This window comes from Marmota marmota, unplaced genomic scaffold, assembly GCF_001458135.2.
Source record: "Marmota marmota marmota unplaced genomic scaffold, marMar, whole genome shotgun sequence".
NCBI classification, from domain to species: domain Eukaryota; kingdom Metazoa; phylum Chordata; class Mammalia; order Rodentia; family Sciuridae; genus Marmota; species Marmota marmota.
The window spans coordinates 638059-652527 of record NW_026000229.1 but is presented as its reverse complement, the minus strand read 5'-3'; the positions used below and the strand labels follow the sequence as shown (position 1 = coordinate 652527).

Below are 14469 nucleotides of genomic sequence, written 5' to 3'. Positions count from 1 at the left end.
TGTGCACCTAACTGTTCTCTGCAGAGAATATATTGTCACCCCAGAGGTTTCTCTTTCAGATTAATTTCTTTAAAAAAAAAATTTTTTTTTTTTTGTTCACGCAGAGCAGACTTACCAAATCCAAGGGTCCCCTGTACAAATTTCTGCCCCTAAGTAGGCAGCACCGATAACTCACTTTGTCTTTACTGGCCAGAGCTACTGCAGGAGCATGCTGTCCCTCATCAACACATTTTTCCTTTCACCATCAGCTTACATTGCAAGCTGAATGCAGACTGTATCTTATCCTTCATTCAATGTGCATTTGTGGAATCCTTTTATGCTGTTGGTGGGAATGTAAATTAGTACAGCCATTATGGAAAACAGCATGGAAGTTCCTCAAAAACTTAAAAATAGTGCTCTCTTTGGCAGCACATATACTAAAATTGGAACGATACAGGGAAGATTAGCATGGCCCCTGTGCAAGGATGACATGCAAATTTGTGAGGCATTCCATATTTTTAAAAGATGTACAAATATTGTGTCTCAATTACAAAAACAAGAATAAAAACAATTAAAAATAGAACTACCATATGATCCAGCAATCCCACTTCTGGGTATATATCCAAAGGAAATGTAATCAGTATGTCGAAGAGACATCTGCACTCCCATGTTCACTGCAGTGCTATTCATAATAGCCAAGTTATGGGATTGGTTCACCAGTGCATGAATGAATAAAGAGAACTTGGAAAATATACACAATGGAATGCTATCCAGCTTTCCAGAAGAAGAAAATCCTGTCACTGGTGACAATATAGATGGACTTGGAGAACAAAATGCTAAGTGAAATGAGCCAGGTACAGAAAGACAAATATCTCACTTATTTGATGTCCCTAATATGTGGAATCTAAAACAACTGAAGGCATTCTGTCCTTCTACAACTGCCAAAAGAGAGTAGAATGGTGGTTTGCAGAGGCTGAGGGGTTGGAGGGAATGGGAGGGGTTAGTCAAAGGGCACAAAATCACAGTTAAATAGAACACATGCACGATCAGTGTTTAAGGTGGTAGATATGTTAAATTTTGCTTGATTCATTCATTTTACAAGGTACACATGTCATAATATCACTGCATACCCTGTAATTATATATGGTTATACTTAAAAAAATTAAAAATAGGAAAAAAAGGAAGGGAGGAAGTGGAGTGATGGAGTGGGAGGTAGGAACAGGAGGCAGGTAGATCCTAGTGAAGGAAGTACACAGTTATTAAGATACAGAGTTGTTGGGCAATTCCAGGACTGTCAAGGTGGGAAAGAGAAGGAGCTCATGTGTCTAGGACTCTGAAAACTTGGTGAAGCTTACTGGAACCTGAAGCCAAAGGGAAACTCTTTATTTAAAATGTCAGTGTTTTCTTCCTCAGTGATATTTTTGCATTTTGTTTTTAATGGTGCATTAAATATTCACCATAATTAATGAGTTATTTGTTTGGATTAGTAACTTTCCTTGAGTGTTTTGCTTAAAATGGGCACCTCACCCACCCTACCCTGTCCCCATCCAGGTTTCATATCATAATGACAATAGTTTTTTAAATTATTTATGGTAAGTAGCTAGGTGTGGTTTTTCATACCTATATTCCCAGCATCTCAGGAGGCTGAGGCAGGAGGATTGAAATTTGGAGGCCATCCTTGACAACTTAGCAAGATCCTGTCTCAAAAATAAAAAGGACTGGGGCTGTAGCTCAGTGGTAGTGTAGCTCTGGCTTCAATTCTCAGTACCTACAATAAGTACATAATAAGTATGAGAGGCAGTGAATTTAACCAGTTTGATTTAATTGCTCTACAATGTGTTTACTAAACATTACATTGTGCCCCATAAATATATACAATTATTTTGGGGGGGGGGGCACCAGGGATTGAGCTAAGGGGGACTCAACCACTGAGGCACATCCCCAGCCCTTTTTTTGAATTTCATTTAGAGACAGGGTTTCACTGAGTTGCTTAGCACTTTGCTATTGCTAAGGCTCTGAACTCACGATCCTCCTGCCTCAGCCTCCCAAACCGCTGGGATTACAGGCATGTGCCACTGTGTCCTGCCCTACAATTATTTTTGTCAACTAAAAAATTTTTAAAAAGCAACAAGATTCTTACAGGCGTTGCCTCCATTCTTAAAATTTCTTAGAGTATAGAGATAAAGATATCAATTAATAGTTCTTTTCTGTTTGTTTTTATTGGTGCATTGTAATTATACATAATAGTGTGGTTCATTTTGACATATTCATGCTTGCGTATAGTATAATTTGCTCCATTTCATTCCCCAGTATTTCCCCTTTCCATTCCTCCTCCCACCCCTGATCCCCTTCTTTTACTCCATTGGTCTTCTTTCTATTTATTTATAATTTTTTTAAAGAAATTGGTGCATTATAGAGACACATAAAAATGGAATTCGTTGTATGTGTTCACACATATCAATATATTCTTGTGTGTATTCACACAAGCCCACTGATAGGGCCTGTGGTCCCACTGCCCACCCTCCAGTGCAGCAGTGTGAGTATCTGGTCTTCATGGAAGAGTCTTTAAAATTTTAACTTAAAATGAAAAATCTAGCATAAAATATAAAAATGGAAACACAGAACTTTTGAAAAACTTAGAGACAGGGATGGGCAGAGGCTAGAAAGCTTGGGAGCCACCACAGTACTGGCCTCAGGGGTTCTCTTCCCCAAAGGCTGCTTTGTCTTCATATCAGTAAGGAGTCCTTGCTTAGGAAGACTTGTGTTTTGTGAATTCTTTTTGCCAGGGTGGGAGGTGGTAGCAGTGGCGGCGATGCATTTCTACCTTACTAGGTTTTGTTGCAGCATAGAGGAACTTGGAGGACACACATAAAGTGAAATAAGCCTTACCCAGAAGGACAAATATCACAAGATTCTATGTACAGGTCGAGTATCTCTTATTTAAAATTCTTGGGGTCAGAAGTGTTTGGGATTTATTTTCATATTTTGTAATGTTTACATATGCATTATGAGATATGTTGGGGATAGGATCCAAGTCTGAACACAGAATTTATTTTGTATATACCTTACACACATAGCCAAAAGGCTATTTTATATTGTATTTTTAGTGAAGCTGTGTTTTGAATGAAACGTATCACCTGAAATCCGGTGTGGAATTTTTCACTAGTAGCATTACACAGGCATTCAAAAAGTTTCTGATTTTGGAGCATTTGAGATTTTCAAATTAAAGAAACTCAACATGTATGTGGAATCTAAAAAAGTCTCTTAGAAGCAGAGTAGATGATCGCCAAGGGCCAGAGAGTGCCAGAGTGTAAAGGCTAGATGTTGGTCAAAGGATGCAAAGTTTCAGATGGACGGCAGGAGTGAGTTCTAGGAATCTATTGCACAGCATGGTGACTGTAGCTAATGATAATGTATTGTGTATTTCAAAATTGAAAAAAATAGATTACACACACACACACACCAGTGTGTGAGGTGTTGACATGTTAAATAGCTTGAATGAATCATTCCACGATATGTGTGTGTACATATATCAAAACATCAATTTGTGTCCCATCTACAGCTACAATTATTTATCAATTAAAATTTTAAGAAATAAATTTTTTAAAAAGTCCCCAATATTGCAGAAGGAGTGAGACCTCTCCAGTAGGAGCTTGGACTACTACTGCCACTGCGTGCTGTCCAGCGACACAGTAGGTTAACTGCTCCCTGATGACTCATCAGCACTGAGTTTGTGCATGGATGAAGGCGCCCTTTTGGCTTGCATACCCTCACCCACTTACTCCCCACCCAGCCCACTCACTCCCCACCAGCAACCTTCTGTGGGAACTCCATGTTCCTGGGATTTTCTCTGTGGGTGCTCACAGGGTCATGACTAGAACCACAACTGTCCATGAAAGGGATAGATAGAGCTCCACCCATATTTATGAACCATCTTCATATGCCAATTTCCCCCCTGAGTATGATTAATACACAGGACTCTAAAGTCAAGGAATAAAATAACACCAAAGAAATATTTCCAGGTAGAGAAATTGTAGTGCTAATACCTGTCTGACTTTGGGGAAATATTTCTGCTGCTAACATTAAGGAAAAGGATCATAACACATTGCTAAAAACAAAACCAGAAATCTAGTCCAGTGGTATTCAGCAGTTATAAACATAATAAGAAATCCAAACACATGAAAGCAATTTTTGTTTCCATTTATAAACCTCAATCCCAAGTCACTGGGAAGAATTTTGGGAAGAACATGCTTTTCTGTCTTCTTAGGCTGCAGCAAAAGCCCCCAATCCTCATTAATTGTGTGTTTATTATTGTACTTGTGGGTGGAGTAAGGAGGAAGTGGTCAACAGGTACTAAGTTCCAGTTCGTTAGGAGAAGTTGGTTCTGGTGATTTTTGTTTTTGAACAACAGTTATTTTTCAGTACTGGGGATTGAACCCAGGGGCACCTAGCAAATCTCCAGTCCTTTTTACTTTTTATTTTGAGATAAGTTCTTGCTTAGTTTCCCAGACTGGCCTCAAACGTGTGATTCTCCTGCCTCAGCCTCCTAAGTCCCTGGGATTACAGACATACACTGCTGTGGCTGGTTTAGTTCTTGGTTTGTTTTGCAAAATAGAGTGACTACAGCTAACATTATGCATTATGTATCTCAAAATAGCTAGAAGAGAAGGCTTTGAAGTACTTACCCTAAAGAAATTGTAATTTCAGTGTGATATTTATGCTGATTAGTATGATATGATCATTATTCGAGTCAAAACGTCATGTTATACCTCACAAAATGGACAAATATTATGTCAATGAAAAAAATAAAATTAATAAAATAGAAAAGTTGGACCAGAGGTGATACCTGGGCTCTTCTCACAGTGGGCCTATGTAACAGTCACACTGACAGGCGTTATCCTGGGTGGTATGCCAGGCCCTATAAGTAGACTTTGCTGTGTAGCCATGATCCATGTTGAGGTAGTTGGAAACCCCTGGCTGATTCAATTCTTCAGAAAAGGGCTCTTGTTTATCTTTGCATGTCTTCATTAAACAGAAAACACTGGCTTGTAAACCACTTATAACCTACTCTGTTTCTCTAAAGAAGAAAAATAATTTTTTTTTGTTAGAGACAAGAAATTCTACAACTTATCAAAGCCCACATCTCAGTATTTTCACTAGAATAATCTAAAATTGGAAAGCATGAGTTGGTTTAGTTTGGGGCCTTCCTCCTATTTCTGATTTTGGAGCTTCCCTCTGGCTTTTAGCAGTGAGTTTTTGGTCATTGACTTAATCCCCTCTGATCCTCGGTGTCTTTATCTGTAATATGGGAACAACAGCACCTCACAGGAACACAGTGAGGACTGAGTGGAAACACTACACCTGTGATGACCATTGCAGGATCCTGTGCATACGCCCCCAGGAGAAGGTGACCCTTGTCACCATGTTTCTACCCAAAAGAAAGCACAACCCTTGTCACCATGTTTCTACCCAAAGAGAAAAACAAAAATTTCATACTGTGAATGTTCATTCTCAGAACATTTGGGGTGAAATCAATTCCCCCAGGTTACTGCTGCCATTATTGCTTTACTGTGAAGAATTGAGATTTGGCTTGGCCGCTATGAACCATGAAGATGCCTTACGTCACCACACAGACTGCATCAGAAGAAATCACATCACGAGAGTACATTTTGATCCTTATGTTAATGTCCCTTCTATTCTAGCAGCTGATTCTGCTGAGATGGGGAAGTGTTTGTTTAAGGTCCCTTAATAATCATAACTGTGCAGGCTGAACATGATCTAGGAACATTTAGCAATAAATATGTCACAGGGAAATATTGCTGTGGTGATAGGTTTTAGGGTGTCTTTTGTAAAAGTATGTTGCTTTCATGATGTCTTATTTTGCATGGTGGGAAGAAACTAGCACCCAGGCTGGGGAGGGTCAGAAGGCAAGTGTTTTCAATAAACCATCGCAGGAGAAGCCCCAGGCAAAGGCATATTGCAGGGCATTGACTCAGTGTGAATCCCTGAGTGTGTGAGAAAACAGACTTGCCTTTCTGGTCAGTCCTCTCAGACTGTAAAATAAAGGGAAGGGACCTTAAAATCAATGAGATCTTTTCACTTTTCAAAGTTCTGATTCAGAAGATGCCGGGGCCTCTGGGGAAAAGGTGGCTTTGACTCAATACCCTTCTTCTACTCACATCCTGAATGAAGTGATTGCTGGCTTTCTGGACATTTGGGGCAAATGTGGATGCAAATCTGTGGGCAGCATCAGTTGGGTCCTCCATGGGCCACAGACACTTGGGGGACAAGCATTGGAGAGTCCTGGATTGAATCCCAGGAAGCAGAACATCTTCAAAGGCTTGTGCCTGCGGTGGGAAAGGTGCACAGAAGGAGGACTGATGCTCTGCTCCCTAGGCTGATTTCCTTTGCTCTGTGGCTGAAGAGCCCACCAGGAAGACCCTGGGGAAGTCCTCTGCTCCCCACTGACTTGGGAAGCCACTTCACCTTCTGTATGGAAGGGACCTGCCATCACGTTAGAGAGGAGACCTGTGCCCAATTGTGTTAACTCAGAATACTAACCATTCACCCACAGGTGCCTGGTAAGAGGAGGATGGTACAAACAAAATCTCATGTCTGGCAAAAAAGGATTGCTGGGAAAGACTTGTGGCCACTTAAGGAAGAACTAGTTATCATAATTTTGGGAGCAATGAGCACTTAGAAGAGGAAGTGGGAAAGATGGCCCCTCAAAATAGGAACAAAAACTGTACCATATTTAGGAATAAGTTTAACAAGAAAGGTTCAAGACTTCTATGAAGACAACTTCGTAGAAGTATTTTTGTTTGTTTGGCTTGGTTTGGTTGTTATAGGAATTGAGCCCAGGACCTTATCTATGCTAGGCAAGTGTTCTACCACAAAGTCACACCCTCAGTCCCAACTGCTCTGTGTCTTTGAGGGGTGTGAACAGGCATGAGGCAACGCAAAGTTTCCCGCAGCCCTGAACAGGAGAAGTAGATGTTGCTTGATGCCAATATTCCCAAGAGCAGTGTTATGTGTGGAGGGCATTTCCACCTAGGGTTCTTTTGGAATTGGGTAAAGTGGTCTTACAGTTCATAATGCCTCAGTATAGTCAAGACGTTTTTAAAAAGATGATTGAAGAGTAGCATTTTTTTTCATACAAAACTTTGGAACCAGGGTTGCAGCAAGAACTTATGCATGACTTCTGCCCCTCAGAGAGATGAGTAGGAACCCCATCCAGCATGCACCCCATGTGCTGAGTCAGATCCCTGCCTCTGGGCTGCTTTGGCTAGAAGGGCACCTTTGTCAATATTCTGGAAGCCTCCTCTCAGTGTTCAGGCTAGTGGTGGAACTGATCAGGCACACTATGATCTAGTGGACATGTAGATTTCTGGAACCTATAAATAAAGCTTAAACACAAATGATATTACATGTGATGATAGCAGTATTATTATTATTATTATTTGGTGGTGCTGGGAATTGAACCCAGGGCACTTTACTACTGAGGTACCCCCCCAGCCCTTTTTATTTATTTTTTATTTTGAGACAGGGTTTTGCTCAGTTGTCCAGGCTGGCCTCCAACTTGTGATTCTTCTACCTCAGCTTGCCAAATAGCTGAAATTACTGTCATGTGCCACTACATATGGCTACACATGAAAATTTTATATAGAGCAGAGTGGATATTTGGGTTCATTGGGGGAAGGATGATTTAAAAAGTAGTGTTTACAACTGGCTGTTTGGGGGTCCAACAGCATTGGTTCTTTAGGTTGCAACATAAAAATGAGTAACAGCAGGCTTTCCAAAAAATACTATGTTCTCCTCCCACTAAGAAACAAACAAAACTAGGAAATAGATGGACAATGAAGGGACATTAGAAATTTCTTTAGCCGTGCCTGGAAAAATCAGGTATTTTTAACTATATAAAAATTTAAAACAAGCAAAAGATGAAATACTACAAGCAAAAATTATAAACAAACAAATCAAAACTCTAGGGAGAAAAGCATTTGTAAAGCAAAAGACAGAAGAGGTGTTAATATTTTTAATATAAATACTCTTGCAGGGTAAGTTATCAAGAAGGGATCAAAGAACTTAATAGAAAGAACAAGAAGGAAATATGAAGAGTTACTGTTCAGAAAGACAAAACCCAGTGGTCTGGGAGTCAAGGAGATGCAGATAAAAAGAACGGTAAGGATAGTGCTCTGTCCTGCCCATCAGACTTGCAGGGAAGTTTTATTTTTCTTTTATCTTTTGGAAATGCAGTCTTGCCATGTTACTCATGCTGGTCAAGCCATCCTCCTGCTTCAGCCTCCCAAGTAGCTGGGACTATAGGTGTGCATCACCATGCCTGGATAAGGAGGTTTTAAAAAAAGAGGAAGAAACACCTATGGCTTATAGAAAGGAGGATGTGAGTACTCTGAGGGGAGAAATATGAATGATTACAATGTCTTAGGAAAATTTATTAAAATCACAGGACTCCATGGTAAGAATGAGGATTTTACTTCTGCTCATTTTGTGGGGATGCCATACCACCAAATTAACGGATGTATAAAAAGTTACTTAGAAAAATTTTTAAAAGTGCTCCCCCCCCGCCGCATGTTTTACATGCCTTATATTGGCAATGTTGTCATCAAGATGTCCTGGAGTCTACTGAGATACAGTTTGCTCTCTAAATCTGTGGGTTGCACACTGTGAATTCAACCAATCTTGGAACAGGGGGTAGTGGGGACACAGTGTCTGTACTGAACATTTACAGGCTTTTTTCTTGTCATTATTCCACAAACAATACAGCATTTGCATTCCATTAAATATTGTAAGTTTTCTAGAGATGATTTTTAAAAAAGAGACAGTGTCTTTTTATGTTGCCCAGACTGGCATTGAACTCCTGGGCTCAAATGATCCTCCTGCCTCCACCTCCAGAGTCCTAGAACTGTAGGTGTGTAACACTTCGACTAGCAAGACATCATTTAAAGTATGTGGGAGGATGTGGGCAGATCATATGCAAACACTACACCATTTTACAGAGGCACTTGAGCATCTGAGGAGAGCCCTGGAACTAGTCCCTGTGAGTATCCAAAGAAATGATTTTCCAAAAATAAGAATAGTTTCATGGTAAAACTCACTAAATGGTTCCAGGTATCATTTTAATCTAACATATTTCCTGGGGAAAATTCATGTATCCTGGGTTATTTGGTGTTACATTGAGTGACTGGGTTGTTAGAGTATAGTGCACTGTGTCCCCCTCTTGTCTGAGAAACTCAGCATCCTTTTTTCCTTCTGAAGAAGCCTAAGGCCTTCATTCTCTGGGCAAGAGTTTTGCCAGGATAATGCATCACTCTTTCTGTTTTCATCTCAGAACAGCCAATACTTCCCAGTAATCCTGACCTATTCAAACAGTCTCCTTTCTGCATGCCCGTGCTTCCACACATCTGGGACATATCACTTTTAGGAGATGTGTATAATAGAAAATATTTTATCTCTGATTTTTCATATTTATTTGTAACTGCATGTAAAATTGTACCTATTTATTGGGGTTGCATGTGATATTTTGATATGTGTACACAAATTAGGGTAAACATCTCCTCATACATTTATCATTTTATTGTTGTGAAAACATTCACAGTCTACTATCTTTTTTTGAAGTATACAATACATTATCATTACCTATCATTATCCCACTGTGCAATAGAACACCCAAATTTATTTCTCCTTCCTTCCTGTAACTTAGTACCCATTGTCCAACTTCTCTCCTCCTCCCATCTCCTCTACCCTTGCCAGCCTCTGGTTATGAGATGAACTTTTTAAGATTTCATATATGAGTGAGATCAGAAAATGCATTTTATGCTAATAGTTAACCTACTATATTTTTGGTAATTTTGTGATCAGAAAATTCACTCCAGAAAAATCACTACAAGTGTCATCTATCACTGTCTCTGAGTTTTAGTCTTGGATTCAGAATCCATTAGCACATCCCACTGAAGGAGCAGATGTTTCAGTTTATGGTAGAAGGAAGATACAGTCTGGATGTTATGCAACACATTTGGCTCAAGTTCCTACTGCAAATTTCGCTGTTTCTGTTTCAGCCATGAGTTCTCACCTTCGTGATTTTTCAGATATGTTGGTCCTATAAACATTTACTTAATAATCCATTTTGTAGAATGTTTGTCCTAGGTAGTTTGATGCAGGAGTTTTCAACAGGGGCAGGGAGGTGTGATTCTGAACCCCAGGAGGCATTTGGCAGTGTGTGGAGTCATCTTTGAGAGTCACAGTAGCATCTGTTGGGTGGAGGCAGGAATACTGCTTAACATCCTACAATGAGCAGAAAGCTCTCTACAGTAAATTACCTGGCTCAGAATGTCAGTAGTGCTGAGGTTGAGAAACCCTTTAAAGCAATTGTCTCTTCTTCCAATTTCTCTGCCTGTTGTGTAATGAGTGTATATTAAATTTTGGGTAGTTGTGCAGTCTTTTTGAGTCTTTTTAAAGTGCTGTTAAATTTTTCTGTCTGTCTGTCTTTCTCTGTCACACACACACACACACATATACACACACACACAAGCATACATGTGCACACACATGAATGTACAGTCCTTTATTTGTTCATCATCTCAAAAAAAAAAATAAATTCCATGAAGGAATATCTTATTTCTAATGTATAAGCTCTTGGTACTAATTATTCTTCCAGGAGATTCTGTCAACCAAGAAATGATACATGAAGTTAAAATAAGTAAAGGAAATTTTATTCAGGTGTAGAATAGATTTGCAAATCAGGACCACAGGTTCAGCTAGATCAAACTAACATTCGTTTAAACAAAGGTGGGTAGTGACACACACCTGTGATATCAGATGCTCTGGAGGTTGAAACAGGAGAATCCCAAGTACCAGGCACAAAGCCAGCCTCAGAAACTTAGCCAGACACTGTCTCCAAAGAGTAAGGGCAAAGGACCAGGAATGTAACTCAGTGGGAGAATGGATTCAATTCCCAGTGTAGAAAAAAAAGAAAGGGAAAAAAAAAGTGTGTTCTGTTAAGTGTTGTTGTAAATTTCGTAGATCTCTTTGAATGTTCAGGTCAAGAGGACAAAAACTGGTCACTTCATGTTTTTCAAATCTTTCAAAGTATTTTTAAATTCTAGAGAAATTTTCCCTCTGGTGTGGACACAGTTCCTGACATATCAGCATGCATGGCCATGTTCTTCCTTTTAGTAAATTTCTAAGGCTCAGGAAAGATTTTTTGTGCACCCCACCCCATTCTTTAACTGTTTTGCCTTTTATTTTATACATTTTTGGATCTCTTGGCCTGGACCTCCTAAACCTCCCACTTAGGGTTTTACTTACTGCATCCTGTTTTCTTCTTTGTTCAAAAAGGGGGTGGGCAGCCAGATGCAGTGACACATATGTATAATCCCAGCTATTCAGGAAGGCTAAGGTAGAAGGATTGCAAGTTGGAGGCCAATCTGTGCAATTTAGCAAGACCTAATCTTAAAATTAAAAAAGTTTTTTTTTTTTTAAATAGAAAGGTTTAAAGGGGGGAGGGGCTGAGGGTATAGCTTAGTGGTAAAGCACCCCTGGGTTCAATCCCCAGTACTTTAAAAAAATAAAAATAAATAAAGTGTGCATTTCAGCTGGTTTGCCTGGTAGGTTGTAGTTAGTTCACATGTGATTTCCTTTTTCTTAGATGTATCCCTATGGATCTTCTTGGATAATTACATTTGAACCTATGTGTGTTAGTTAACTTTTCATTGAGCTAAGATCAGAATACGTGACAAGTACAATTTAGAGGAAGAAAGATGTATTTTGGCTCATGGTTTTAGAGGTTTCTGTCTGTGGTTAGCTGGCTTCATTATTTTGGGCTTGAAGTGAGGCAGAACATCATGACACAAGGGTATAGCACAGGAAAGCTACTCAGTTCTTTTTGTTTTTGGGGTACCAGGAATTAACTCAGGGGCACTAAGCCACTGAGCCACATCCTCAGCCCTATTTTGTATTTTATTTAGAGACAGGGTCTCACCGATTTGCTTAGCACCTCCCTTTTGCTGAGGCTGGCTTTGAACTCCCGATCCTCCTGCCTCAGACTCCTGAGCCGCTGGGATTATAGGCATGTGCCACCTCGCCCAGCTGCTACTTAGTTCTCCATAGTTCTGAAGGGGAGAAGGAAAGAGAGACAGAGAAAGAGAGAAAAGGACCAGGGACAAATACAGTCCCTAAGGCCACACCCCTAGTGGCTTATTTCTTCCAGCCATGCCTCACTTGCCTATAGTTTTTGCCATCTCCCACTAAGTTCATTGAAATGATTAATCCATTAAATGGCTTAATTCACCAATGAGGTCATAGCCCTTGTGATCCAGTGATTTTACCTCTGAACATTGCTGAATTGTCTCAACACATCAGCCCAACTTTTAAACATTCAGAGGAAAAATGAATAATTGTTTTGTTAGTAAGATACAAATTATGCAGATATTTCTGGCCAACTGTATTCCTATTGATTTAGATAATGTAACATGATCTTATTATGTTGAAATATGATGTTTTATCAATAGGAAATGTAATAAACTGACAAGGAAATCAGAAGCAGTCTGATGCTTAGAAAGACATTTGCTTTTACATTATTGTTCCATGGCAGTAAAATAATATGATATAAAATGATGCCAACCATGTAATCATATTTTATATGATTACACTTAAGTAGTACTTATTTGTATGCCCTATTTCATTGAAATCCTATGAGCAATTATGCTGTCTTTCTAATAATAAAATAAAAAAAACACCACCACTTATTTTAATTCGAAACCACAAATCAAATGTAAGAGGCTCTTGCTGTTCATTTGTAGTATTTCTGATTTTATTAGTTCAAATTAAACACTTGGGGCTAGAGTTTGGGCTTCATGGTAGAGGGTTTGCCTAGCTTGTACAAGGCCCTGGGTTTCATACCCAGCATCATCTCTCTCTCACACATACACATACACACACAATCATCACTTGCTTCAGAAGTGTAATGGGGGAAAAATGCATGCACACTCATGTGCACACACACACACTCATTAGGAAAGGTGAAGTCAGATAGTGGTATGGCCACACTCAATTAGTGGTCATTTTTGGACCATCTGGTGGCAGTTGGGAGAGCTTAAAGTCTAAGGACAGGTTCAAGGGGCTATGAGGCCCTGAGCCCTCTCTTACTGGGGATGAGTCATTAAGTTAGATGAGACTGCATGCCCTGGGACTTTGTGACCCCAAATGAAAGCACCCACCAGATGTGAGGCATCATCATTAATTATTCATCATTTCAAAACCAGCAATTTAGAACTGTTTATAAATATTTCCTGCAGGAAGGATTTTGTGAAAAAGGGTGGGGCAACTTTGTGCAGATGCAACCTGTAAGCCAGTCCAGCTGCTGCATCAGACACAGGCTCCTTGGTCTTTCCTGTGCTTACAGAAATATCAGGTGTGTCCTGCTTGATTTGGGAGCACTTCTTGGAGCTACCAAGTCAGCCTGGCCAGGAGAATAAGCAGCTTATGAAGCTGACCTTTTAGTGCAGAGTAAGTCCCCAAGGTGAGCAGGGCTGTATCCCTCTGTAGCAGCAGCTCAAATGGTCCTGGCTGCATTTAGTCCCAGTGAATGATGAGCTTATTTCTCAATCCACTGGGGCTGACTTAGAGCACATGTCCCAGTTTGTAGCAAAAACAGCAATTTGGTGACTTTTGACCTTGGACAAATCCCCCTACCCTCTGGTTGTTTGCAAATAGGCGGGAGTTTTGGCAAATGGACTAAAATTTGTTATTCTGTGTCTCAAACACTGGCATAGGTCTGGAACTGGCTGCTTTCCCAGCCTTTTTCAAGCATAGTGATATTTATTCTCAGATCACATTAGTCTCTGGCTACATGATTTAAAAGGGGTGGGGGAGAAGAGGTTTTTGCTTAGTATATGGAAAGTCTTCTTGGTAGACTTCAGAGTGCCAAATCAGATGTGCTTTCAAAACCAGATCTCAGGCTGGAGTTGAGCGCTTGCCTAGCATGTATGAGGCAATGGGTTCAATCCTGAGCACCACATAAAAATAAATAAATAAAATAAAGCTATTGTGTTCATCTACAATTTAAAAAAATTAATAATAATAAAAACAGATCTCTCCATGGTGTCACATTTTACTAGTTTTTTCATTTTACTAGTGTTTTCATTTTACTAGTTATGAAAACATAACTAGTAAAAATTAATAGTTTAGCTCAAAAAAACTCTGGAGCTACAGGGTTAGTTTCCACATCTGTAAGTGGGAATGTACTGTTACGACCACATGATAACTTATTTGAGGTAAAGGATATGAATTGCCATCCAGTGACTGGTTCCTAATGAGTGGTACTGAGGGAGGAACTGTTTAATTTTTTTTCTGTTGTGATTACTAGTATTATTAAGATGGAAATGGTGTCCTCAATGCTGAGAGGAATTCATCATCTAGACCTCCCGCTGATATTGCTCAAAAGACCCAAACTGAAAGCAATGGCCATTGCTA

The 14469-nt window shown here is 39.7% G+C and overlaps 1 non-coding gene across 1 annotated transcript; it reads left to right on the top strand.

Annotated features, from left to right (window-relative positions):
- Positions 1-392: 392 nt before the first annotated feature.
- Positions 393-499, top strand: LOC125613449. The gene has a single exon (XR_007344016.1). It is a non-coding gene; the product is annotated as a U6 spliceosomal RNA (small nuclear RNA).
- The last annotated feature ends 13970 nt before the right edge of the window (positions 500-14469 follow it).